Source organism: Dasypus novemcinctus, chromosome 7, assembly GCF_030445035.2.
Source record: "Dasypus novemcinctus isolate mDasNov1 chromosome 7, mDasNov1.1.hap2, whole genome shotgun sequence".
Taxonomy (NCBI): domain Eukaryota; kingdom Metazoa; phylum Chordata; class Mammalia; order Cingulata; family Dasypodidae; genus Dasypus; species Dasypus novemcinctus.
The window spans coordinates 124,038,761-124,065,293 of NC_080679.1; the positions used below are offsets into that span (position 1 = coordinate 124,038,761).

The 26,533-nt window shown below is 43.4% G+C and overlaps 1 long non-coding RNA gene across 4 annotated transcripts in view; it reads left to right on the top strand.

The window, feature by feature from the left end:
- Window positions 1–26,533, top strand: part of LOC101432199 (uncharacterized) — an 86,315-nt gene that overhangs the window by 57,523 nt on the left and 2,259 nt on the right. For 2 of the 4 annotated variants that reach the window (XR_009186625.2, XR_009186627.1), the window contains 4 exons: window positions 4,974–5,309; window positions 9,638–11,200; window positions 17,808–18,020; window positions 23,926–25,607. This is a non-coding gene — a long non-coding RNA (uncharacterized lncRNA). Of the gene's footprint in view, window positions 1–4,973; window positions 5,310–9,637; window positions 11,201–17,807; window positions 18,021–23,925; window positions 25,608–26,533 lie in introns of those variants that run through there. The other 2 variants (XR_009186628.2, XR_009186626.2) reach the window with 2 other exon arrangements.

Genomic DNA, 26,533 nt, shown 5'->3' on the forward strand with positions numbered 1-26,533 from the left:
CATATTGTGCTAAGTTGTCCAGTGTCAGATAAAGGGGTGAACAAAATGCCACTTGCCATCTCATGTCACATGCTGCAACATACTTTTTTCCTCAAGTGTGATCCTGTAATGACTGTAGGTACCCAGTTTCAGAGATAGCTTTATGGGAGAATTGAATGAAGAAAGTCCTCAGGGTTTAATTTAAGATTGAAGTCATAGGGATGATGGACTAAAGGCATCCTTGAAAACTGGAATGGAAAATGCAGATGAAAGCTGCATTTTATTTTATTTATTTATTTATTTTTTATTGACTTTGTGATAATATTACATTAAAAATATATATGTGAGGTCCCATTCAACCCCACCCCCCTGCCCTCCTTCTCCCCCCCCCAACAACACTCGTTCCCATCATCATGACACATCCATTGGATTTGGTAAGTACATCTTTGGGCACCTCTGCACCTCATAGTCAATGGTTCACATCATGGCCCATACTCTCCTCCATTCCATCCAGTGGGCCCTGTGAGGATTTATGAAACAAGAAACTAGTCACAAACCATATATTATGCTGAACATCCACCTGAAATCATAAAATTTGTGTCAAAACCCTAAGAAGCTATGAGCCAGTCCATACTTCTTCAGGCTTTGGGCAGGATGCCATTTTTTCTAGTATCACATCCCTGTAAGGCCTGACCAGGGATTCTTTGGTGGTAGTTACATGCAGGTCACAGGTCATGTATGGAAGGAGGGACTGCTCTTGGAGATTGTAAAATGGCAGGTGAGGGCAAGGCAATATGCCAGTCCTAATCTGTGGTCTATCCTCCTCACCAAGGAAAATGGATAGAAGTGAAGCTACTAGTGAAGGAGGGAAGGAAAGCAGCACCCATCAGATCACTGAAAACCGAGCTGGTGACTTACAGAGTGTCTCCAAGAACCATACCTTCTGTGATGGGTTGGGCTATTGTGTCAACTCGGCCAGGTAATTGTGCCCAGTTGTTTGGTCAAGAAAGCACTTTGCTAACTGTAATACAAGGGCATTTATGGACTTGAGGCACCATTGACTGTACTGCAGTGGTAAATCATAGATAGCTGGTTATAATTACATCAATCAGGGAGATTGCCATCAGCAATGAGTGACGCTTAACCCAGTCAGTTGAATCCTTTAAAAGGGGAAGTGATCCCAGCATTGGGAGAGAATTTCCCAGTTCATCTTTGGACAGCCAGCATCTCCCAGAACTTGTCAAGAACCTTCACTGTACTTTCATTGCAGTCCCTGGTTGCGGCCTGTCTGCAGAAGCTGGACTTGTGCATCCCCACAGCTGCATGAGAGACTCATAGAATCGCATACTGTTGACAGATATCTCTTGTTGATTTTGTTTCTCTAGAGAACCCTGACTAATACACCTTCCTTCCAGACCCTGAAAACCAAAGGGGAGGCTTATATCTAGGATGGAAGGCATTGCAAATTTGACAGATAAGTCCAGACTGCAGTGCCTTGCTTCATTCCTCTCCACTCTAATCTGTAGCTAATGATCTCCATAGAACTGTCTTCATTCAAAGGAATAGATGCTGGACATTGTGTGTCCTGCCACGGCCCACTGGGTGGACTGGGAGAGAGTGTAGACTACAATGTGGACCACTGTCCATGTGGTGCCGCAGTGCTCCAAAGTGTATTCACCAGGTGCAGTGAATGTGTGCCACGATGATGGAAGAGGTTGATGTGGGAGGGGTGGGGTAGGGAGGTTGGGGGTATATGGGAATTTCATATTTTTTGAATGTAACATTTAAAAGAAAATAAGAAAAAAAGATGAGTGATAACAAGAAAGGAGTCAATAGAGGATTTTGCCTAGATACTTGAGCAGAGTGGTCAGAGGAGTGGGAATGAGGAGGAAGAAGAGGAAAAGAGAAAGGGCATCAGCAGATTAAAACATTCAGTAGAAGAATAATTGACCCGGGAATTTTTAGATAATGCTATCTTCCTGAAACAAGAATTCATAAAGGTGATATGGGGAGAGGGGCATTCTAGAAATTAATTGGCATATTCTTTTCAGTTTCACTTCAATTTCCTTTTCTGTTAAACTTAAAAGTTTCCTTTAATGTTTGCTATAATTTTGGAACCTCATATATTTGGATCCCATTGATGTGGGCTATGGGTGGGAGGCTCTTTGTCTCTTCAGAGATAACCTTAACCTAAGCTGTCTGTCCTGACTTGTGGGTGTGGAAAGGTAAGAGGCTGCAGTCCTGCCCTTGGTGACCATGGCAATGACTCCAGTCCCAGGAAACAGTTTAACAATGCGAAGTCTATAAACTTTAAATATTCAGGGAAAATGCAAACCAAATGTGCTAAAAGCTTATCTAGAATATATGAAGTCCATGCTAAAAGATTACCTAGGATGTGGAAGATATATGCTAATTCAAGCCTATTGAGAACTGAAACAAAAGGACCATTTGGCCTTTCCTCTCTGTATAAAAAGGACTCAAAAATCTTGTTCGGGGCTCAGGATTGAAACAGAAAGTTCCCGAGTCTGGCCCGCCGTCAATAAACCATTTTTCCTTCTCAAAATCATTCCTGAGTCCTGACCTTTCTATATGCAAATAATTGAACCTCTTTCAAATTCTACAACACCATTTCAAAAAATCGCTTTCATCTTCATGCCTATATATAGGCAGAAGAGATCTGAAATCGTGTTTACTAAATCCAAGTAATAGAATTTTGAATGAATGTTTACCTTCTTTCATTACTTTCTTATTGCTTGATTGAAAAAAAACGAGCATTATCATTTTCACAAACATGAAACCACAAATCCAGAAGACTGTGATGTATAATCATTATTCCCCTTTTGAAGAGGAGTAGCAGTGAAAAATCTAGAAATACTCCTTTGGACTGTATGAAATTACTGCTAGTTAATCACTTTTGACCTACAAAAATCGCAATTTCACATGAAATTTTTCAGGATAGCAATTCCAGACAAAAGGATAGATTTGAATATTAGAAGCTTCCCTATCCCCAAGGACAAGCAGAATTGGCTCTTTAATCAGGAAAACACCCTAGGTCAGTAGTGAATTACAATGGAGTCGTCATCTCCATATCCCTGCCAACTAGGATTCTTCCAGGCTGGTTTCCAATCAAGCTGCTGATAGATTTCACACCTATATACAACGGGAGAACAAAGGCTTAAACACACATTTGCATGTGACACTCTTGGGAAATGAAAGATGAAAACATTTGCTGGAGTTTTCTTCTTTGAGAAAGAATAGAAAAGACCTCAGAGATGGACAGGCCTGCAGTGCCAATTCCTTAAAGAGGGAGAGTGTGGGTTTTGGGCTACAGGTTTGGGGTTCAGTTCTGGCACCACCAAGCACCTATTCCTTAATTCATTCGAACCTCAATTACCTCATGCATGAAATGAGACATTAAATTTTATCAGCTGTTGATAGGATTGGATGAGCTAATACATACATTTCCTGGCATATAGTAAATGCTCAAGATATGTTAGCTATTATGTATTATAACCACCCCCACAGCTCCTAGTAAGGACATAAGTTAGGATCACAAAAGCTTCAAGTTTTCTTTATGAGGCTATCCCAAACAAAGAAAGATGAACCTTGTACAGTGTTTTTTACTTGACTTGGTAAATGCCTACTTTCCCAAGAAATCCACTCCTTGACTCCTGCACAGCAGACTTTAAACCCGCTGTCCACCTGGACTACAGGTATACAGTAGTGTCTGTATTCCACCGCACGCTAACATCACTTCAGAGACAACTCTTCAGAGTGCCATTCTAGTTGTATGTTCTGTCAGCAGAAGTAGAATTTCACCTAGTCTTTGGTAAATTAATAAGATATCTCATCCAATTGGTATAAAAACCATGGCAAAAATCAATCTCAGATTATTTGGTGCTACCAATAACTACTTTCCTATGGTAGGAAATCAGAGAAAACTAGATTTCCTCCATTATAATTCCTGGGCTGGTGTTTCTTGGTGCGTTGGGAGTTGTTGTTTGGACCCGGTTTCAAGGTTACCGCTGGTGTTTGTGTTCCTCCAGCTCAGTGGGAATGTGAGTCCTGAGAGGCATAACCAGAGCTGCCTCAGCATCCCGCACGTGGAGTAGCAACTGGGGTCAGGAACAGTGTTCCTTGAGAACTGTCAATTTCCTCTTTCAAAATGTAGTGGAAATAGAAGCTTTTACTCTGTGGATTATGGGCCAATTTTAAAACATTTCATATTTTAGGCTCCTGACGGTCTTGGACTGTTCCCAATTAAGTCTTCAGAAGTTCAGATCAAGCAGTGTTATTCCTTCTTGAATTTGCAGGTCAGACCTGTCACATGGCATTAGTTGATTGTGTTTCTTATGAAGTCAACAAAATATTTTAAAATTTGAATTGTATTTATCATTGTGTTCTATTATGGGTGATACTGATTAGCACACTACGTATGTTTTTCTGCTGTTATTTTATTGTATGTGTGAGGTGTAACAGATCCTTCTTGCCGAACATGGCTCACACAAAGCAATATCGTAACTATGATATATCACAGAGTATGCATCCATGAAGCTCCCCAACGTGCATATATTAAAAACTTGAGGAAAAAAGGCAAGATGAAGTGAATAAGAGTTAGTCAGTCTCTCTTGAGGTATATGACCACTTCTTTTTTGGAAAATGTAAATAGTTTAAATTGCCCAGCCAGTGTTGAGTGTCTTTCTACAGTTAAGCCATCTGGTATGGGAGAGGAATTATGAACCTTTATGTGTGGTGGGACACAGAAGAAGGCTCTGGACTGACATCTATCTGGTGTTGGTCCAAATTAACAGTCACCACAATCTCCAGTTATAACATGATGCTTGTTTTACTTTTAATCTCAGGTTGCTCAGAAATGCTGTCATTTAGAAGTAGATCCCACCGACCTCTTGAAGTAACCCAGCATGTGTGGTAGTGCTTGAGAAGGGTAAAGGATTTTGAAGGATATCCACTCAGTTGTCTTCTTTCATTGTCAGGTCTCTCAATTGTACCAAATCAAGGGGTATCAGCCATTCTCTGTCCAGAAGTCATCGACAAGTTACAAACCTCAAAAACTTGCTTGAGCCCTGAAGCAAGGAGCTGAGGTAACATGTCCCATCTCCCAGAATTGCCCCGGACTCCCTCCCCCACCCTACTGTGGCCTAGAGACTAACTGCCTCCTCTTAGTCCTTGTGAAGTATGAAGCCACCACCATCATCACCCTTCCAAAGCAGGACGCCAAGCCTCAGCTCTCTGGAAAGACCTTGATCTTGAACATGAAGCCGCCTGAGGCCTTGGCCAAGTCCCTAGACTATGATCAGCTTTATATTTTTGTAAGTAACAGTCTTTTGTTCTCTGTTCCATTATTTCAACAGTGAGTGACTTTATAAGAAAACTGAAGCATTAATAGGGAATATTTTTCTCTTTTGAAATTTCAAATGTTAAATGATAGCTCATCTTGGAAATTGCATGCCAGTGTTTATTGTTTGGAGAATATCTGTGTTTCTATCCTTTAAGAATTGTAGCATTTGTTTTTATGATTTTTTACCATTAGCCATACATACATTCATGTTATTACAAATGAAGAAGAAGAAAGAAAGAGAAAGAAAAAGAAAGCAAAATCACCCATGTCACCCAGAGTTTGTGTCACTACAGTGATTTGCTGATTCCTTTCTCTACCCTTGGGCAGAGGTCTAACTGTCCCTTCCATGTGTGTACCTCTTCCTTCTCAGTTTTCTGTTCCATTTTTTCTATAACCTCACTTGATTAACCTCCCTGAAGCACACTCTGCTCAGGCCACTACCCTGCTCAACATTCTTCACTGGCTCCCTGTTTTCTACCAAATCAAGCCCAATCTCCTGTTGGCCAGTAGTAACACCCCAACTCTGTGGTCCCCTGCTGCATGTGTCCCAGCCACACTGTGCGCCCTCTTCACTTACACCTTTCTACCCTCCCAGGGTTCCCTCTTCTATCCTTCCATTTATGTCTACCCCAATCCTGATGGAATCAGATCCAGACAGGGAATCTGACAAGGTTCTATGTAATAATGTGACCATCAGTGAAAATCCACAGTCATCACCCAAGTTACGGTCTCTTTTCTTAAAGATTCATACACACATGCACACACCCATGCACATTCACTTACACATGTGCACACATGGAATTAAAAAGTACCTGATGCAATGGATGTGTCATGATGATGGGAGAGAGTGTTGCTGTGGGGGGAGTGGGGGGTGGGGGTGATGGGGTTGAATGGGACCTCATATTTTTTGAATGTAATATTTTTTAAAAAAATGAATTAAAAAAATAAAATAAAATAAAACAAAACAAAATAAAATAAAATAAAAAAAGAAGTACCTGAGACACTACTTAGGCATCTACCCTGTCTTCCAGGTAAGTTCTGCCTCTCATGTGGGCACAGCTGCTGATGGTCGCACCCAAGGTTGCTCTCAGCTACTTGGTGCAAGAGCAGGAACCAAAACTTACCTGAGAGCCCTGATTCCTTACCTCACCCCTGCTCCAAAATCGAGGTTGCTTTCCTCTGCAAGCTGTGATGTTAGTACTTTGGCCATCATGGGACACACTCCTCCCAGTCCCGTTGGGTGAGGGAAGTGTTCCACAGAGACATGGAGAATCTTAGAGCTGGAACTCACCTCACAGGACATTTGCCTCAGGGTTTCCACCCTTCATTCAGTGGCAGGGCCCTCTCATCAAATGGAATCTGCCCTGGAAAGCCAACAGGTAAAATGGAAGCGGCTCAGGCTGCTCAGATTGCGATGGAGTCAGGGGCTCTGCCCACACCTCCTCTGCCCTTGGGGCATCCACAGAGGGGTGTCCCTGCACAATCCTGGGGTTTGCCATGGCAGGCTGTAGAACCACTCTTCCACCTCTGGTCCCCAGATCCACCTACTCCACTCCACTCCCATTCTAACAGTGGGAAACCTGCAGCTTCAAGAGATCAAGAGAATTTTCCCTAGTCAGGCTCATACATTCTTGGAAAGTATCAGAATTTATTTATCTATTAATTCCACAATTACTTGGGCATAGAACCCACGTTCAGGGTGGGAACCCAAGCACGACTGTGCTCAGGGACAGCCTCCTCTGTGGCTCCTTTCTATGAAAGCCTTGTGTTTGTATCGTTCCCTACTTTTTGCTAGTGGACATGAGCAGAGGATGAGGGAATCTGAGGCCCTCTGCTTTGGGAAGCATTATCAGGGATGGTGGCTAGATCGGATGCCCATTTAGTTCCCATGGAATTTTTGGGTTTATCAGCTTTGCCTGTGTTTGGAAGAGAAAAAAATCTCAGGATCTGCTTATAGAGCAAAAGTTTCTAGATAAAGTTTCACCTATGAAATTTTCCCTGAGTCGATGCATTTTTGTTCCTGTTTTACACTCCACTCTTATCCTGTTTTCTCCATTAAGAGATTCCTAGTGAACCATAAAATTTGTCCCAATAATTTCACATGCAAAAATGTAGTCATTGGTTTCAGATCACTGGAAGTCCCCAGGATGTAGAGATATATTTACCTATTTCTTCTAAAAGTGATGGGAAAATTGGCAGAGGTTCCCTATTTCTCATTCTTGCCCCACGTGCATTTTTCAATAACTCTAAGCCCAGAGCCTCTTGACAGGAAGGCAGGTTCCTGTCTTAGGAAGTTGCTTGGACTTACACTCCATCAAAATAACAGTGTAAATGAAGAAAGAAGGAAGATATGGCACTCAAGAAATAATAACTGACTTCCACTCTGGCCAAAATGAAGTAACAGGTCTGAATTTCCCATCCTGGCTGAATCAACTGAGAAACTGACAAACTTAGGAAAACATACATTGGGCATCAACTAACAAAGGACAGTTGTCCCTGAGAGATGTTAAGTAACAGAGGTGAGCCTTGCGGGTTACCTGGAGAGAGCATCAAGCTGCAGCAAAAGTCGGGGAACCCACACCAAGGGCAGGATTTTACCTAAGTTGACAGGAAGGAATGAGGGGGCCAAGGGGCTGAGAGGTCATGGGACAGGATACGAGGGTGGAGAGAGGTGCAGAGAGAAAGTTCTGGAGCTTGTGTTGGGTCTCTCTCAAGTCAGCAGCTGAATACTGGTCAGCAAATGTATGTCAGGAAACTGCCCAAGGCCAGGAAAGAATAACCCCAAAGGACTCAAGGAGGCAAACCAGAAACTCACACAGGGCCAAAGAGAGTTCCAGTTCCCACTGCCAGAGTAGAAAACCCCATAATTCTGGAGGCACCTGGTACGGGACTCTGACACTGGCTCACCCAGCTGGCTATGAAGCATGACAGCCATTGGATATGGTGAGATGGCCATTTCCAAAAAGGTTTCATTCATCACATTTGGTCTGAGACTGATCAAGAGAGCTGGCCAAGTGGCAACTTCATGGGCCCTCTGTCAACCAGTGTAAGAGACACTCCAGAGGGCCACACAGCAAATTCCCTTTCCCCTGGTGTTGTGCACATCTCCACCTTTCACCAACTCGTAGGGGACACCCAGTGCCACCCACGTCACACTCTGTCCTTGTCCCCATGCCCTGACTCTCCCGCATTGAGCACTCATTGAGATATGTGCTGGATCCTTCCTGGGGGAAGGCAGACCCTCCATGGCCCTCACTGCCTCCCTGCCTTCCCCCCTCTTCACCTCCACCCCTTTAGCCAAAGCCATCTCCCCATCACATCTCCGCACTAACATCCCCTGGTCTTTCCAGCCTCCTTAACTCCCACCCCACTCCTAGGTGCATGCTCTGCACCAGAACTCCCGCCCCTGTACCTGTGGCTCCCAGGCTTCCCTGGTTTCACTTTGTTTCATTTCAGTGGGAGAGGGTCATTAGTTTCTTTACAGAGAGGTTGGGTTTCTGATGCCCACGAGGAGTTGGTGGTTCTCTTCTTATTGTTAAAAAGTCATACAGCAATCTCAGTTAGTGGTTCTGAAACATCTGTGATTAAACAGCTGGAAGGGGGAGAAGAGTGTGTTTGGGAATAGGTGTTTTGTGCATGCCCCAGGAGGACAATTGAAAGTCTTTATATTTTACTATTATGATGTAATTGCTCTGTGCGTCCATCAGTTGTGCTGGAAAATTTGCAAAAAATAACACCACCAACAAAAAAACTGGTGCAGAGCTCCTGAAGGACCTGGCCCTACATCCAAATGGAGCCTTTCAAGATTAAAAACATTACCCAATGTTAAACGTTGGCATTTCCTGATACGATATGTCAAAAATCCTTTTTCTCCTCTTCAAAGTCATTAAATGACAAAGGAGGCTCTTTTTGTTTTCAAAACCAAACGCTTATTTACTTTTCAGTCAGTTGGCTTATTCCATATTTCCACTAATTTATCAAATTTGGAAAGAAATATTTAAGCAATTGTAGGCTGTCATTTCAGTTTTACTTGTTTCCTAGTGACTCAGTAAATCTACATAGGATGAAATGAAGCTCTTAAACCTGAAAAGCGGCCTGTATGAACGGCTGTGACATTTAAAAACCCTGCCAATTTGAAGACACCTCTGCTGTCCTGCTTCTCTACCCTCATCAAGGTGACCTGGAGTTGAGTGTTGGTGCTGGTGGGAGCCAGAGGCACTGGCTGGCAACTGTCCTGGTACAGTGCTGAAGCTGGTAAACAAAAAGAAATCTTCCTTTCTCTTCCTCTCTCTTCTGTAGAATCCCAGCCTGGGCTTATATGCTGTGATGCACCCTCTCACCTACATGGAACCGTGATAGATTATCATCTGTGCCCTCACCCCAAGGACAAGTTCACCAAAGAGTCCCACATCGGCTCCACCATTCCTGTCACCCTAAAGCACTTTCTCCATCACACAGTAAAGCCATCACCGGACTGCCAGCCAAGCTGGCCCTGGGCTGCTGGGAGGCACAGGGCCCGAGGGTGGCGGGCCCCCACTGGGGTTGAGGAAAGGAAGGCTTGCTGCCTCGACTGAGAGCAACAGCTTCGGTGGCTTCCGTTCACTCTCACTCTGCCAGCCCTGTCGCCTCCTGGCCACCCATAGCCGCCTCTCGGGCTGCATGTTGCCCTTTCCCCAACATTCTCTCTTACTTTTCCTCTTGAAGGCTACTCCTGAGGCTCACTGCGTTCCCATTTCAGCCATGTAAGGAGGGTCCCAAGGTGGGAAGAACCCATGGGCAGATGCCCTCTTTCCTTTGGCACTGCCAAGTGTGTAAAACTCAGGGATGGGCACAGTGGTGATGTGACAGGTGCACAGTAAGGGAGGTGGCACCAAAGATGTCCTTCCCCCTCCCCCCAGGTGACTGGGCTGTCCTGAAAACCCACCATCCAGGACACCCCTTGTGTGGGTGCACTCAGGCCACTCAGACCCAATAATTCCCAAGTTCAGTTCATTACTGCACTTGGGCGATTACCTGGGTCTCCCTGAGCCCTCTCTCCCTCATTCACTCGTCTAAACATCAGTGGGTCCCCGCAGTCTGCTTGTTCAAGAGCACGTGGATCCATCCTCTCCATTCTGCCCCATTGCTGACCACTGTCACAGTCACTATCCCCAGAAGGCTCCCTTAGCTGCATTGCTTTCTAGCTCAGAAGCCCTTGGTGGCTCCCTGCTGCCCACAGGAGCAGCTCCAGGCTCGTGAACTTTGCCCACAAGGCCCTCTGTGACCTGCCTGCCTCTCCATTCACACCCCCCTCTAGTCCCCAGCACACACCCTACACCCCCTGAGCTGGTGGTCCCCAGCAGCGCCCTCCTTCATCTGCACACATGCTTCATGTGCTCGCCCGCCTCCCCCCTGCCCGGAGTGCCATTTGACGAGCTACCCATCATCCTGGAATATTGCACTAGCCTTGCATTTGCAATCACTAAAACAGACCACAAAAGCCAAATCCGTCACCCCTCGAGCGGACATGCTGTTCCCCCTGTGCGAAGGAAGGAGAAAACAGGTCTCCTTTGTCCCTACTTTATTTCCGTGTTGTCTCGTTTAATGTTCTTTGCTAGTGTAGTTGTCTCTTAGCTTCAGAAAAATTAAACTAAATGGAATTTAAAAATTTTGGAGCTAAACTTTTCTTACTGAAAAGCAGTGGCCCTGAAGGCAATGGAAGTTCTTCTTAGCTTTTACCTCACCACACTGTGGCTTTATACTTGATGTCATCTGCTGGTTTTCATTATAGGACATTATTCCTGGAATAATGCACTGGAAAAGATTCCAGTCCCTGGTTCTCTCATCCTTGCCTGACACCTCTAAGGCAGAGGTGAGCCAGAGGTAAGCTGAAGCTCATCTGTTTGTGTCACAGAGGCTGTGATCCTGAAAGGTTAAATGTTGAAGCTATGTCAAATTGTATTTTTAAGACAAGAGAGATGTTTACTTCTCTGAGAACTCTGATGATGCATCCACCGACTTTCATATTTCAAATTTATCTTAATTGAGGTACACTTTTAAAAAAACGAATGTCACAGCTGGCTATTTGGCAGTTCTTAAGTTGACAGCTGATCCACATAATTTATTGGAAATATTCACTCAGTTTTAAAAAATCCAGTTTTTCCCCCCAGTTCATGAAATTAACCATGTACACACCCCATATCCAATTCCAAAGAATCTTCTTCTCTCTCATATCAAAACCTGGCATTAACTGTGATGACACATGGCTACCTCAGCTACACATACAACCTAGAACAGGTAAATGAGGTAAATTAATTGGACCAAAGAAAGAAGAAATTTGTGGTGACCATATTTTCACAAATTTTCTTATTTCTACCTTCAGAGCCCTAAGGTATCAAATAATTAGCCTGATACTGTTGTAGAGAAATCGGGTTTGCGTGGTATCGAAGGCCAGGACACAAGAGTACCGAGAAGGAAGTTGGTTTGTTTTGACCGGCCGGGCTCGGTGGACTCTTGTCCTAATAAATACCAAGCTCCGAATAGCTTTTTCCAGACCCTTTTATACAGAGGATATAGGATTAGCGAGACTAACAGTGATGGTATTCAAACAGACCTTTGGTTAGGTTCTCCAGTGTTTGATCTTAGTATCAGATAGGTTATTTCCTCCAGATGAGTTACATATTCTCCACATCCAAGCCAGCTTGGATTAGTATATCTTCCACAGCTGGTCTGGAGGCAACCCTGAATACACATTCAGTCTCACATCCTTTCTGAACATTCAAAGACTGTAGGGCCTATATTGCTTATTTGGCCATTTTGGGGACAAGGTATACTTGGAAACAATTTTGAATTTATGCACAGGCTATATCAATACTTTATCTTTAGGACTCTGCCCACCTAATCACCCCTTGAATTTTGTCTTTATAAGTAGATTTTAAAAAGTTCTTGGTCAGCAAATGTGGCTGACATTCCAAAGTGTTGATCATCAGCTGTCACCTTTTGTTCAACGCCTTTGGTCTGGAATGAGGGTTCCCACCAGTTGGGCAGAGGCCCATTGTCTTAGTCTACCAGGCTGCTATGACAAGTACCACACGATGGGTTGACTTAAACAACAGCAATCTATTGGGTCAAAGTTTTGAGATGAGAAAAAGTCCAAATCGAGGTGTTAGCAAGCTGAGGCTTTCTCCCCAAGACCTGTATCATTCTGGGGCTGCTGCCGGCTGTTCTTGGGGTGCCTTTGCTTGTTTCCCTCTCTGTCATCACACGGTGATGTCTTCTCCTTTCTCTTCTGGGTTCTGCTGACTGCTGGTTCTGACTCCTCCCTATCCTGCTTATAAAGGCCTCCAGTAATCTGGATTAAGGCCCACATCCTTCCCTTGGGCCACACCTTAACTAAAATGCCATCTTCAAGAGATCTATTTACAGAGGGTCCACACCCATGTGAATGCTGATCAAGACCAAGAACCTGTCTAAATTGGCGCACATAATTAAATCCATCACACCTGTCATGGCCCCAGGGGTGTTCAGGAAACCTGAACTCTGCCACCAAACAGGAGAAGCATCCAGAATCTTTATCCATGCACCTCCACCCCTACCCCACCACTGGTATGTCCTGGATCCCGGCTCAAAAACCCAACTTCCCAGCCCCCTTTTCCTACCACCACCACCAGCCTCCAGGAGCTGCTTGACCTTGGGCATGCTCATCAGCAGCCTCTCTGGGCTCACTCCTCTCCTCTGTGAGACATGGGAATTGGACTTGTTGTGAAGGCCTCTCAGCCTTGACATGTAAGTTTTAGTTCGAGTAAAAAGCTCTCCAGAAGATGCAGCTACCCCACAGATACCACCCATCTACTGCACTTCACCCTACCCACAACCCACCCAGGGTATTGGGAGTCCAGTTTTGGACTCTTTATCACTTCTTACTTCATATCCAGCAGAAAAAGCTCTTTCCAAATCATTCAAGCCCCAGGCTTGCTTCTGGATGCCTCTTTATGTGCTTCCCCTTTTATTTTCTAAGTGCTCCTCTACTATGCTGCTTAGCCTGGAGATTTAAATGACGTCAATGAAAAGCACCCAGCCCAGGATTTGGGACATGGTGGGAGCACAAAAACAAAACCCCCACTCCATTGCCATCCCAAAATGAACTGTGCATCTTCTTGTACTTTGTTTTAGCATATTTCTAAACTCTGAAGTTTCCAGAACATGGGGGACACAGTGGCACTGTAGAAAGAACAGAGCTTGGAGTCAGAGAGTCCTGTCCCCAGGCTGCACTAGGTGTGTCACCAGCTGTGTGACCTGGGTGGTGTGTGAAGCTTTTAGCTCCTTGCCTGGTACATGCTTGGCAACTCTGTTCTCTTCACCCCTTATGCCCACCCACTAAACCTTGCAGTAACTGTCACTGCCAGATGGTATGCCTCTACATAATAGGCAGCCTCATTGTGCTTGGTGTAGGAACCCTACCTGCCATCAGAAAACTCCACTGAGGTGGATTTTAGGTCCAGTCAGGAGGCTGAATCAGCAAAAGAAGAAAAGGGAAAAGCATGTACTACCTGCATACCACAGCAACAAGCACTGTTTCCAGAATTAGCAAGAAACATCCTTTTTTATTTTCCCAGAGCAGTGTCCTTGGAAAAATCTCTTATGGCTGCTGCAGGCAGTATGCCCTTGAAGGAAACCAAAATTAAACATGAATTCTGCATGAATTAAAGAACACCCTCCATGAATTGTTACTTTCAGCTCTGTTAGGCCAGTTCGGTTCAAAAGAAATTGTAATTGCATATAGATTATACAACCAAAATAGAATTATATATTTCCTTGTTGTAGATGGATGTCCACTGGACACAAGATTCTAAATCATGGTGGTTTGTTTTCCTCCAGAAATGGTTACAAAAGAAAAATGACAATTGCTTTTTTAAAATTTTTATAAATCCACTAATGATATTTCAACTTTGCAGTCACTTTGTTGAATAAATTGCTTCCCATCACTTATTTGGTGTTTCCCCTTGTATCTGCTGCACCTGAGAGTTACCTCTCAGGTTTGTTGTTAAGTCTTGCAAAGTAGGCATTCAGTCTTTATTCCAAGTTATTTTTGTATTATTGAAATGCCCATTTGGTATTCTTTACTCTTTAATAAAATCAGAGGGAGTTTTTTCAGTCTGCATGGGTTTCCATAAAATCTGAGAGTCAACAGCAACTGAAGAAATGATCGAATCCATTACTTTCCAGAATTTCAGGTTTTATACATGAGTGAAATCTCCAAAAGAAATTGGGGAGCTGGCTTACAGTTGTTGGAATTTTAGTTATCCAAGTACTTATGTTTTTTAAAAAGCATACAAAAAACAACTACTGGCACCAATATTTTAATTTTTAAAAAAAAACCATGTTAACACACACATGTAAAAATCAAAGGAACATGGTCTCAGATATTTAAAATTGGGTAAATTTTGTTTCCTGAAAATCTCACTGTTAGAATAAAATGGCACTCACTGGGACACAGAGACTGATGATTGCAGGCAGAAAGTTTATTGGGAAGCTCTCCCAATGGAAGGGGTCTAAAGAGAGACTTCAGCACCTCCCGTCAACATGGTGGGGGTCTAAAGAGAGACTTCAGCCTGTCTTTGTCAGAGTCAGTTATGAATATACAGAGTTTTCTTATTTCTCATCTATTTTTATAAAATTTGTCTCACCATATGTGCTCTTTGCACTTTTCTTTTTTCACTTACTAACATCTCTTAAAAATGACTATCAGGGAAATGGACTTGGCCCAGTGGTTAGGGCGTCCGTCTACCACATGAGAGGTCCGGGGTTCAAACCCCGGGCCTCCTTGACCCGTGTAGAGCTGGCCCATGCGCAGTGCTGATGCGCGCAAGGAGTGCCGCACCACGCAGGGGAGTCCCCCGCGTAGGGGAGCCCCATGCGCAAGGAGTGCATCCCATAAAGAGAGCTGCCCAGCATGAAAGGAAGTGCAGCCTGCCCAGGAATGGCACTGCCCACACTTCCCGTGCCACTGACAACAAAAGCAGACAAAGAAACAAGACGCAGCAAATAGACACAGAAAACAGACAACCAGGGGAGGGGGGGAATTAAATAAAATAAATCTTTAAAAAAAAATGACTATCAGTCATAGAGATCTTCCTCATTCTTTTTTTTAAATATTTTTTTTTTTAGTTTCATAGAAGCTTTAGATTATGTAAATGTCACATAAAAAAAATTGAGGGGGAAGCAGACATGGCCCATTGGATAGGGTGTCTGCCTACCACATGGGAGGTCTGTGGTTCCAACCCCAGGCCTCCTTGACCCATGTGGAGCTGGCCCATGTGCAGTGGTGATGTGGGGTGTGCTCCACATAGGGGAGCTCCATGTGCAAGGAGTGTGCCCATAAGAAGAGTCGCCCAGTGCGAAAGAAAGTGCAGCCTGCCCAAGAATTGCACCGCACACACGGAGAGCTGACACAGAAGGTGACGCAACAAAAAGAAACACAGATTCCTGGTGCCACTGATAAAGATAGAAGTGGTCACAGAAGAACACACAAGGAATGGACACAGACAGCAGACAACTGGGGAGAGGGGAGTGGGAAGGGGAGAGAAATAAATAAAATAAATCTTTAAAAAAAATTAACGGATTCCCATATGCCCCACTCTTCCCCCACATTTTCCCACATTAACAACTTTCTTCATTAGTGTGGTACATTTGTTACAATTGATGAATACGTATTGAAGCATTGCTGCTAACCATGGACTGCAGTTTACATTACAGTTTACCCTCTGTCCCACATATTTTTGTAAGTTATGACAAAATATATAGTGGGCTGTATCTGTCATTGCAGTGTCATGCAGGACAGTGACAATTCTAGTGTCGCAGAAATGCCCCCATATTATACCTATTCTTCCCTCTCCTATCTCTCAGAACCTCTGGTTGGCCCTACCTTTGTATCAATGATAAAAGTTCTTGAGTTGCTAGAATAGTAGTAAGTCTATAGGAGAATAACGATGAGTCTACTTTTGTCCACTATTCATTCCCCAATCATGAGGGTTTGGAGATGCGATGCTCATTCTGCTTCTATTTGAGAAGGGGTTTAGATCCCATTCCCCATTCTTTTTACAGCTGTGAAAACTATGTACCATAGTTTTTTTTTCCAACCATCTCTTATACTCGCCAAGCTGGTACATTTTTTCACAAGAACTAAAAGAAGGTAAAGAGACTGGACATAACCATCCCAGGGTCCACAGGACGGAGGAACAGAGTATGGATTAGAGTGGACTTACTGGTGTTCTGCTGGGGAACTATTGTGATTAGTAAGGGAAGAAATTGTAATATTGATGTGGAGAAAGTGCCCACGGTAGCAGCTGATGATAGGGAGAGGGAAGGAGGTATGATGTAGATGCATTTTCAGGATTTGGTGTTGTCTTGAGTGGTGCTGCAGGGACGGGTACTGGACGTTGTATGTCCTGCCATGGCTCATTGGGTGGAATGGGGGAGAGTGTAGACTGCAGACCACGGTCCATGTGGATCAGCAGTGCTCCAAAATGTATTCATCTGGTGCAGTGAATGTGCCACAATGATGGAAGAGATTTTGATGTGGGAAGAATGGGGTAGGGGGGTGACAGGTATATGGGACCTCATACTTTTTGAATGTAACATTTAAAAGAAAATAAAGAAAAATAAAAGACATCTCAAAGACATCTAAGCCCTTACAAGGAGCCTTCAGTTATTCCATTTGCCACCGTGCCTGCTGCCTTACTTGCTTTCTGCTTCCACTTAGGGGTCTGCAAGGAGGTCAGTTTCCTTCTCCCTCTGCTGCAGCCCCTCTCACATGACCCCTGAGCTCTCTCTTTTTTCTCTCCTTTGCTTCAGACAGCTCTCTTTCCAGCATCCAGAAATTCTTCCTGGAAATTATTGAAACTTTTTCCACTGATGTACTTTCTCTTTGCTGTTGAAGGTCCTTTTTTTTTTTTTATTCCTTTAATATCATTTGAAAGGTTTATAAGGAAGGAGTAGAAAAAAGAGTTAGTGTGTGGCCAGAATTCTGTGGCCAAATTTAAATAACAATACATTTATTTTCCTTAGCTCAATTCCTTTAATGTCCTAATACCCAGGAATTTTTATATAAAGCTCTAAACTTGTAACACCAAATAATGCATAAGGATGGGAGAGGGAGGCAAGGTTTGACACTGAATAGAATGATGTAGGGAGTATATAAAAGTGCGAAAAGCTATTATGAATGAAAAATTACTTACCATTACCACCTCTCCAAGAAATAATATAATTTTAGTCCTTATCAGGTAAAAATTCTATGATTCTGTTTCTAAACTCTGGAAAAATGTCCTTTTTGACTTCTACTGGGACCTACCCAGTAGAAGTTCTTCCCTCTAGGGAAATAGTAGTAGAAGCTGCTCCCAGTGTTAATAACATGCTTTGGGAAAATATATAAAGACACCCAAACTAATAATGTGATCACTTACCTTTGGCTGCTTGTGTGATTTCTCCACAGCTGCGACTCCTTCAATACAGTTACACTTCCTATAGATGCCCCTGCAATTGTGGATGGCCTGCCAGAAGAAGACAGATTGGAAATAGCCCAATGGTCTTTCTTTTTTCCTTGGGTCTCTCATGTGGTCTGGTTTCCAAAAATATCGCAGATGTCATGAGAGCTTGAAAGCCAAATAAGAAAATAAGGCCAACACCTAGCCATTCCGCTAACTAGGTAAGATGGTAACTAGGTTCATGGTAGGATCAAAAGTTCCCTTATCTTTAGGTGCTCCAGGAGCTCAAAGGAGGGGAACTCAGAGGGCATAAATGGGTTTTGAAGGCTTCTGTGATCATGTGGACTTGGATTAATACTTGAAAGAGGGGTAGGATTTGGATAGCCATGAAAGCAAGGCCCTTAAATTTGCTCTCACCAATCAGCATCCAATGGGCAGTGAAACTGTGTCCTTGAATCTCCTGCTTCATCCCCATTTCAACCTAGTAGCTAGTGTCTCAGCATCAGAACTGAGAGCAAATCTAAACCCAGCAGAGTGTGCATCCTTGGCCAGGAGCTGCTTCTCCCTATGAGAACCTCTGTGCATGTTTCCCCAATACCCAGTGTACCCTGCCTCCAGCTGGAACCCTGTGCAGCCCCATATGCAAGTCCCTCTAGGTCTCAGGCTCTTCTCTATCCCTTTAAAAAAATCTATTTTATCATCACATCATTTCAGAGAGAAGTTCCCTGTATTTTAGCCAGGACTTTTGTTCCCCTCTCTTTCTCTCATACCCCACCTCCATTTCTCAGCATTTTCTCTTGGCTCCAACCTTCCACAAATATCCAGAATCCTTCTACACTAGGGCATATTCCCCATTGCTCCTGTGGGCCACCCTATTGCACAACAGTGGCCTCTAGAACTGTGCAGTTAGTGGGTTCTTTTTTCCAGACAAGAATAAAATCCATTTAAGTTTTCTGGTTTAATTAAGCAACATGGCCTTCATCTTTCATTAACATTTACATTAGAAGGGCAGGGCAAGCAGTGACTGAGTAAGCATTCAAGAGTCTGCTCATCCTACAGACCCATTCGTAGTCACCCAGAGCTATCTAAAGCACCTCATGGGGGCCAGGAGACCAGAAGAGCATCCTGACACATCCATGAGTAATGGAAGGAGACTGCCTCTCTGCATTGAGGATTCATGAGTTGATCATTCCACACTGTGGTGACCAGTGCCCATCCTGCACTGGCAGCACCAGCCACCTCAGGAGGTACTCCATGACTGGAGTGGGAAACCCCATTTCCCCAAAACAGAGTTGGAAGAGACAGTTGGGCACCAACTGCATCTACTGAATAGTAAATTTGGCTGGCTGAAGTATAGTCCTAACAACAGCTGAAGTTTGAACCTGCCCAAGTTGAGAAGAGGCTTGTAGCCACCATTTTAACTCTGCCTCTGACAGGAGGGGAAGAGGGACTGATTGAAAATCTCAGTGACAGTTGAAAATCACAGTAACTGTAGGGACTGGCTTCTTTCAACCAGATCATGTTGCAGTGCTAGCCTAGGCCCGAGCCCCACCTCTGGCAGGGAAGGAGGTGGGGGGACCTGTACCAGCATCGCTGGGCAACTGCAGGTGTTTTTGTCCTGGAAGAACTAGTTTGTTAAGCACCTTCGATTCCATCTCCACCACTCTACTCCCATAGGATAAGAAGACGTGGTGTTTCTTCAGCCTCTCCAGGCAACCGCAAGTGCTTTCTTTTTTTAAAATTTTTTATTTCTCTCCCCTCCCCCCCCAGTTGTCTGCTCTCTGTCCATTCACTGTGTGTGCTTCTGTGACCATTGCTATCCTTATCAGTGGCACTGGGAATCTGTGTTTCTTTTTGTTGCATCATTTTTCTGTCAACTCTCCCTGTGTGCAGTGCCATTCTTGGGCAGGCTGCACTTTCTTTCACACTGGGCAGCTCTCCTTACAGGTTGCACTCCTTGTGAGGCACACTTCTTGTGCATGGGGCTTCCCTACGTGGGGGACACCCCTGCATGGCAGGGCACTCCTTGCGTGCATCAGCACTGTGCATGGGCCAGCTTCACACGGGTAAAGGAGGCCCAGGGTTTTGAACCACGGAACTCCCATGTGGTAGGTGGATGCCCTATCCATTGTGCCAAGTCTGCCTCTCCGCAAGTGCTTTCAACCTCCACAGACTGCATACTCAGACTCCTGTAGCTCCATCCCCGGCACCTAATAAGATAGGAAGGGAACTGTGATTCCTTACCCTCTCCAAGCAATTGCAGGCCCTGGGTGCCCCCACGAACTGGTTTGTTGAGTGAGTTCAATTCCATCTCCACCTCCACCTCCCACCCCTCTTAAGATAGGAGGGGTCTGGTGTTTTCTCAGGCTTTCAGGGCAAATGCAGGTGCTTTGGCCTGCATGAACTCAACTATTGGGTGTCTGTGTTTCCACCCCAATGCCAATAGGACAAGAGGGGAACAGTGATTACCTATCTTCGGGGTAATTGGAGCTGCTTTTGGCCCCCTGAGACTGAATAGTCAGACACTTGTAGCTCCATCCCTGCCCCCAAGTAGGATAGGAGGGGAGGTGTGTTTCCTCAGCCTTTCCAGGAAATGACAGGTACTTTGGCCAGCATGGGTTGGACTGTTAGGTACCAGTGGATCCAACCCCATCCCCCAATAGGATAGGTGGGGGCTGGTGTTTCCTCAGCCTCTCCAGGCAATGGCAGGAACTTTTGGTTTTCAAGGACTGTACCATTGATGCCTGTGGATTGTTCCCCATCCCCCAATAGGATAGAAGGGGACTGGTGTTTTCTCAGCTTCTCTGAGTGACAACAGGCACTTTCATCCTACAGGGAGTGAACTCGTGTCCACCCTCCCTCCAAGGGCAGAAGGGACAGTACTCCCTCAGTCTCTCAAGGCAACTGCAGGCACATTTGGCTTACAGGGATTAGACTGATGGGCACTCCAGAGGATCTATCCCTACCCTTGGCAGGGGAGGAGGAGGGACAGTCTATGTCATTCTACCTGGTAACTATAGTCATTTTGGCCCTTAATGGCATAGTTTGTTGCCCAAACTTGCAGCTCCATCCCGGCCCAGGTGGTAGGAGAAAGGACATGAAGTTCCATCATTCTTTTCAGGCAACTACAGATGGTCTTGGCCTGCAAGACTTGGGTTATTACATATGGCTGCAGCTCTGTCCCTACCCCTGGCAGAGGAGAAAGCGGGGAGAACCTTCACTAGCTCCTGGGGAAATGTGGGCAGCTTCAGCCTCCACAGATTACAGCATCAGGGAAATCCTCAGCTACTGCAACACGACCTACAAGGGAGAAAGGGCAAGAAAGTACTAACATAAAGAGAGAAATTGCACCCAGAATAAATCCATCTAGTAAGCCAGATGTTGAGGCAATGAAACAAGCCTCCATATGACAAAAAGGAGTTGAGACAACTTATCATAAATGTTCAAGCAAATATCCTTAATAAATTCCATTAGATGCCTAAAGAGATTAAGGATATTAAGAAGACAGTGTGGGCGTCAGACTTGGCCCAGTGGTTAGGGTGTCTGTCTACCACATGGGAGGTCCTTGGTTCAAACCCTGGGCCTCCTTGACCCATGTGGAGGTGGCCCATGCACAGTGCTAATGCACGCAAGGAGTGCCCTGCCACACAGGGGTGTCCTGCACAGTGGTGTCCCATACGTAGGGGAGCCCCAGGTGCGAGGAGAGCCGCCCAGTATGAAAGAAAGTACAGCCTGCCCAGGAATGGCACCACCCACATGGAGAGCTGACACAAGATGACTCAACAAAAAGAGACAGATTCCCATGCCACTGACAACAACAGAAGCGGACAAAGACAACGACGCAGCAAATAGATACAGAGAACAGACAACTGGGGTGGGAGGCGGGGAAAGGGGAGAGAAATAAATAAATAAATAAATCTTAAAAAAAAAAGAAGACAGTGTGTGATCACAAAGAGGAATTTGAAAGCAAACAGAAAAATAGCAGATCTTATGGGAATGAAAGGCACAATAAATGAAATAAAAAATATGCTGGAGGCATATAACGTAGCTTTGAGGAGGCAGAAGAAAGGATCACTGAGCTAGAAGACATGGCCCCTGAAATTGAACGTACAAGAGAACAGATCAAGAAAAGAAAGGAAAAAATTCAACAGGGTCTCAGGGAGCTAAATGGCAGCATGTGAAATGCAAACGTGTCATGGGTGTCAGAAGGAGAAGAGGAGGGAAAAGGGCAGAAGAAATATTTGAAGCAATAATGTTAGAAAATTTCCCAACTCTATTGAAGGACATAGATATCTGTGATGAAGAAACACAACGTACTCCCATATGAATAAATCTGTGCAGACCAACTCCAGAACACATATTAATCAGAATATCATATGCCAAAGACAGAATTCTGAGAGCAGCCAGAGAAAAGTAATGCATAACATATAAGGGATATGCAATATGATTAAGTGTCGATTTCTCATCAGAAACCATGGAGGCAAGCAGGCAGTGGTGTGATATATTTGAGATACTGCAAGAGAAAACCTTCTTATATCCAGCAAGATTGTCTTTCAAACATGATGGCAAATTTAGAATATTCACAGATAGAAACAGAGAGTTTGTAACCAAGAGACCAGCTTTGCAGAAAATACCAAATGGTGTGCTACAGTCTGAAATGAAAAAAAAGGAGAGAGAGACTTGGAAGAGTGTGTAGAAATAAAGATTATAACAATAAAAGTAATTAGAAGTATCAAAAGAATGGTGAAAATAAATATGACAGATAAAATATGACAGGAAACTACAACTAATTGTTAAAAGAAATGTAAAAGGCCTAAGTAATTGGAAGAACATTCCATGCTCACAGATTGGGAGACTAAATATCATTAAGGTGTCAGTTCTACTCAAATTGATATATAGATTAAATGCAATCCCAATTAAAATTCCACTGGCATTAAAAAAAAATTGAAAACGCTTATCAAATTTATTTGGAAGGGTAAGATGTACTGAATAGTCAGAAAGAGCTTGGAAAGGAAAAACAGAGTTGGAGGACTCTCACTTTCAGATTTTAAATCATATTACATAGCTGCAGTGGTAAAAACAGCATGGTACTGGCATAAAGACAGACACACAGATCAACAGAACCAAACTAATGGTTCAAAAACAGACTCTCACATCTATGGTCAAGTGATTTTTGACAAGACTGTCAAGCCTATCGAGCTTGGGCAGAACAGTCCATTCCACAAATGGTTCCAAGAGAACTGAATATCCATAGCCAAGAGAAGGAAAAAGGATCCCTATCTCACACCTTATCCAAAAATTAAGTCAAAATGGATAAAAAACCTAAGTATAAAAGCAAGAACTATAAAGCTTCTAGAAAAAAATATAGGAAAATATCTTGAAGACTTGATGGTAGATGGTGGATTGTTAAAGTAGATAAGAGACTGAGATGGACTCCTGATGTTTAATGCATGTAGAAGTTTTAATTATTCTAGGGATGTAAATGTCAAATGAAAGAATGCTAGAGAATGTCAACACAGTAAACCCAGAGGCAGATGAGAATTGTGGTTGATAGTACAGATGCAAGAGTGTCCTTTGTGAGCTAGAGGAGATGTACATCACCTTCACAAGGTGGTGTGAATGTGGAGAAGCATGGGAAAACACAACTGGAGTGACCTATGACTGTAAATAACAGTAACAATGTAATATTTATGCATCTATGCCAAAGATGTACTGTGTTGATAATGGTTGAGTATGGAAAAAGTGTGCCAAATGTACACTATGGACCTGGTAAATAGTCTGATGATATTATCTCATAATCGGTAACAAATATTCTACCATAGTATAGTGTATTGATAGAGGGAGGTTATATGGGAATTCTGTACATGTGCATGATTGTTTTTAAGTTTACATCTTGTGTCATAAAAGTATATTTTAAAAATAATAATAGGGATGCCTGGGGGGAAAATTCACCAAATTTAAGATAAGGATTATAGGGAAGCAGGTGTGGTTCAATCACTTGGGCTCCTGTCTACCTTATTGGAGGTCCAGGGTTCGATGCCCAGGGCCTCCTGGTGAAGGAAAGCTGGCCGTGTGGTGAGCTGGCCCACATGGAGTGCTGGCCTGCACATAGCCTGTCCCTTGCAGGTGTGCTGTCCCGCAAAGGAGTGCTGGCCCACATGGAGAGTGGTGCAGCAAGATGACACAGCAAAAAAGACGCAGAGGAGAGACAATAAGAGACACAGCAAATCAGGGAGCTGAAGTGGCACAAGAGAATGATCGCCTCTCTCCCATTCTGGAAGGTCCCAGCATCAGTTGCCAGAGGTGCCTAATGAGAATACAAGCAGACACAGAAGAACACACAGCGAATGGACACAGAAAGCAGACAGTGGGGACTGGGGGTGGGGGGGGGCGGCTGGGCAGGGGTGAGAAATAAGTAAATCTTAAAAAAAGAGATAAGGGCTATAGTTACTAGTAAGATTTTGACAATATTCTCTCAACATTTGTAACAAATGTCTCACAACAATGCAAGGTGTTGGTGGTGGACTGATGTATGGGACCCCTGAATGATGTTATGCATGTTTGCTTTTTAAGTTTACAACTTTTACTATACACTTATTGTTTATGTATGTTCATATATAAATGATATAGTAGTAATAATAATATGCTGGGTGGGGAAAAATATACCAAATGTAAGATACTTTGGTTATTAGTAATATTTTGAGGATGCTCTTTAATCAGTAGTTAAAAATGTTTCACAACAATGCAAGGTATTGGTGGTAGGGTGAGGTGAGGTATGTGAGCCCTGTATGACATTATTATGTATGCTTGTTTTATAAGTTTACAACTATTACTATACACTTATTGTTTATGTATGTTTATGTATGAGTGATATATTTCAATAAAATTTTTTTAAAAAGATAGATGGAATCAATGTTGAAAGCCACAAGAATTGTGTACCTCTTAAATGATCACATATTCCTTCTGTTTTTCCTTTGGAAAGGTGAAACAGTTCCAGCTAAACAGATTATTACTTTTCAGTGAGCTTTGTGAATGGGATGTAAATACTATGTTGACTCCAGAAATGATCCAAGTGGAGTTCTCTATGTTAGATCGTAAGGACACCAAGAAGGAGAAGTAAGTGGAGGTTTTAATGCCATAATAAGAGGTAGCACTGGGTAAAATTTGTCCTGTGTAAAGTACGGACCTGTCATTGTAGATGAATCTAAATATCTCAGGTGAATCAGATGAATCTAAACGTGTAAGAGACACGTTTCTAAGGCCTTCATTATTCTGATGTGGGCTTTATTTTGCACACATGCACTCCCTCAAATGTTTTGGCAAGTGAACTTTAAAGATGGAATCCAGTTTTCCTATTTGCTTATCATTTGATTTCAGAGATGTGTCTGTTTCTTCTCAACAGCTGATTGCATTTTATTCAGTGTAAGGATTTTGGGCTCTCTAGAGCCAGGTGAGACCTGGGCTGAATCTCAGCGCCACCAGTTATCACGTGTGAGGTCTTGAGCCAAATTGCTTATCATCTCTGGGCCTCTTTCCTCACCTGAAAAAAAAAATGCAGATAATAAAATCTGACTCCAGAGATGAAATTAGATTAGTGGTTGTGTAGGGCTGGGGAAGGATAGAGGGATTGAGAGGTAACTGCTAAAGGGTACTGGGTTTTTCTTTTTGAAGTAATGAAAATGTTCTAAAACTTGATTGTGGTGATGAATGTACAACTCTGTGATTATACTGAGAGCCATTGATTGTCCACTTTGGATTTACTGTATGGTGTGTGCATAGAGCTCAATAAAATTGCTTTACAAACTCCATTACCCAGACTGTACTTCAGCCTAATGGACTCAGAACCTCTTGTTGTTGAGACCCAGGTGCCAGGGTTTTCAGAGTCTCCCCAGGTGATTCCAACGTGCAGCCAAGGTATTCCCAGATGTTCTCCTGTGTGTCCAAAACTTCCCTCCCCCACCCCAACCTTACCCAGAGTTAGACTTCTAGGGCATGAAACAGAGCACTGCAAGTTTCTCCTGGTGGAATTAGGTTTGAAATTGGAGGTTATTTCCTTAAGGCTTCTGTTTGCTCTGTTGGCATGTTCAGCCCTCTACACTGGAGTTACGAATCTGCCACTTTGCTAAACGTTGGCTGAGAAGGGCAATTTTATTTTCAGAATACAGGAACACTTCAGCTAGTAAACCATCTCCCCTATCCCTCATTTAGCTCTTTGAGTTCCCCTGAATGTGTCCCCCAAGCACCTCTTGTTTAGTCCCTTTCAGCAAAGTAAGGAAGGTTCTAGTATCTTCTTCTTATTCTGTAAATGTTGAGTTCACTGTCACCTGCACTGCCAGTGCAGAACAAATAAACCCATACAATAAACACCCCCCTCCAAAAAAGAATCTATCTCACAGGGCAAGTGAGGAGCATCTAGTATGTTGTTTGTCTTTCCAATGTATATCGTCACAGTCATAATCATATCAGCTTTTTAAGAATCCTTTTGTGATGTAAATAACCCCCCCATAGTTCATATGGTTTATAAGTTTTAAACTGTGGGTATAATCTTTTTAAAACTATCTTTTTAAAAGGAAATACCTTTTCTTTTATTTATTATCATTTGTATTTTAAAACTGAGAATATACATAAAAATATAAAGAATAGAAGAAGAACATAATCCAATCGCCGAGGGGTGGTGACTTTTACATTTTGTTATATGGCCTCCCAAACCTTTCTGTATACATATGTATACACA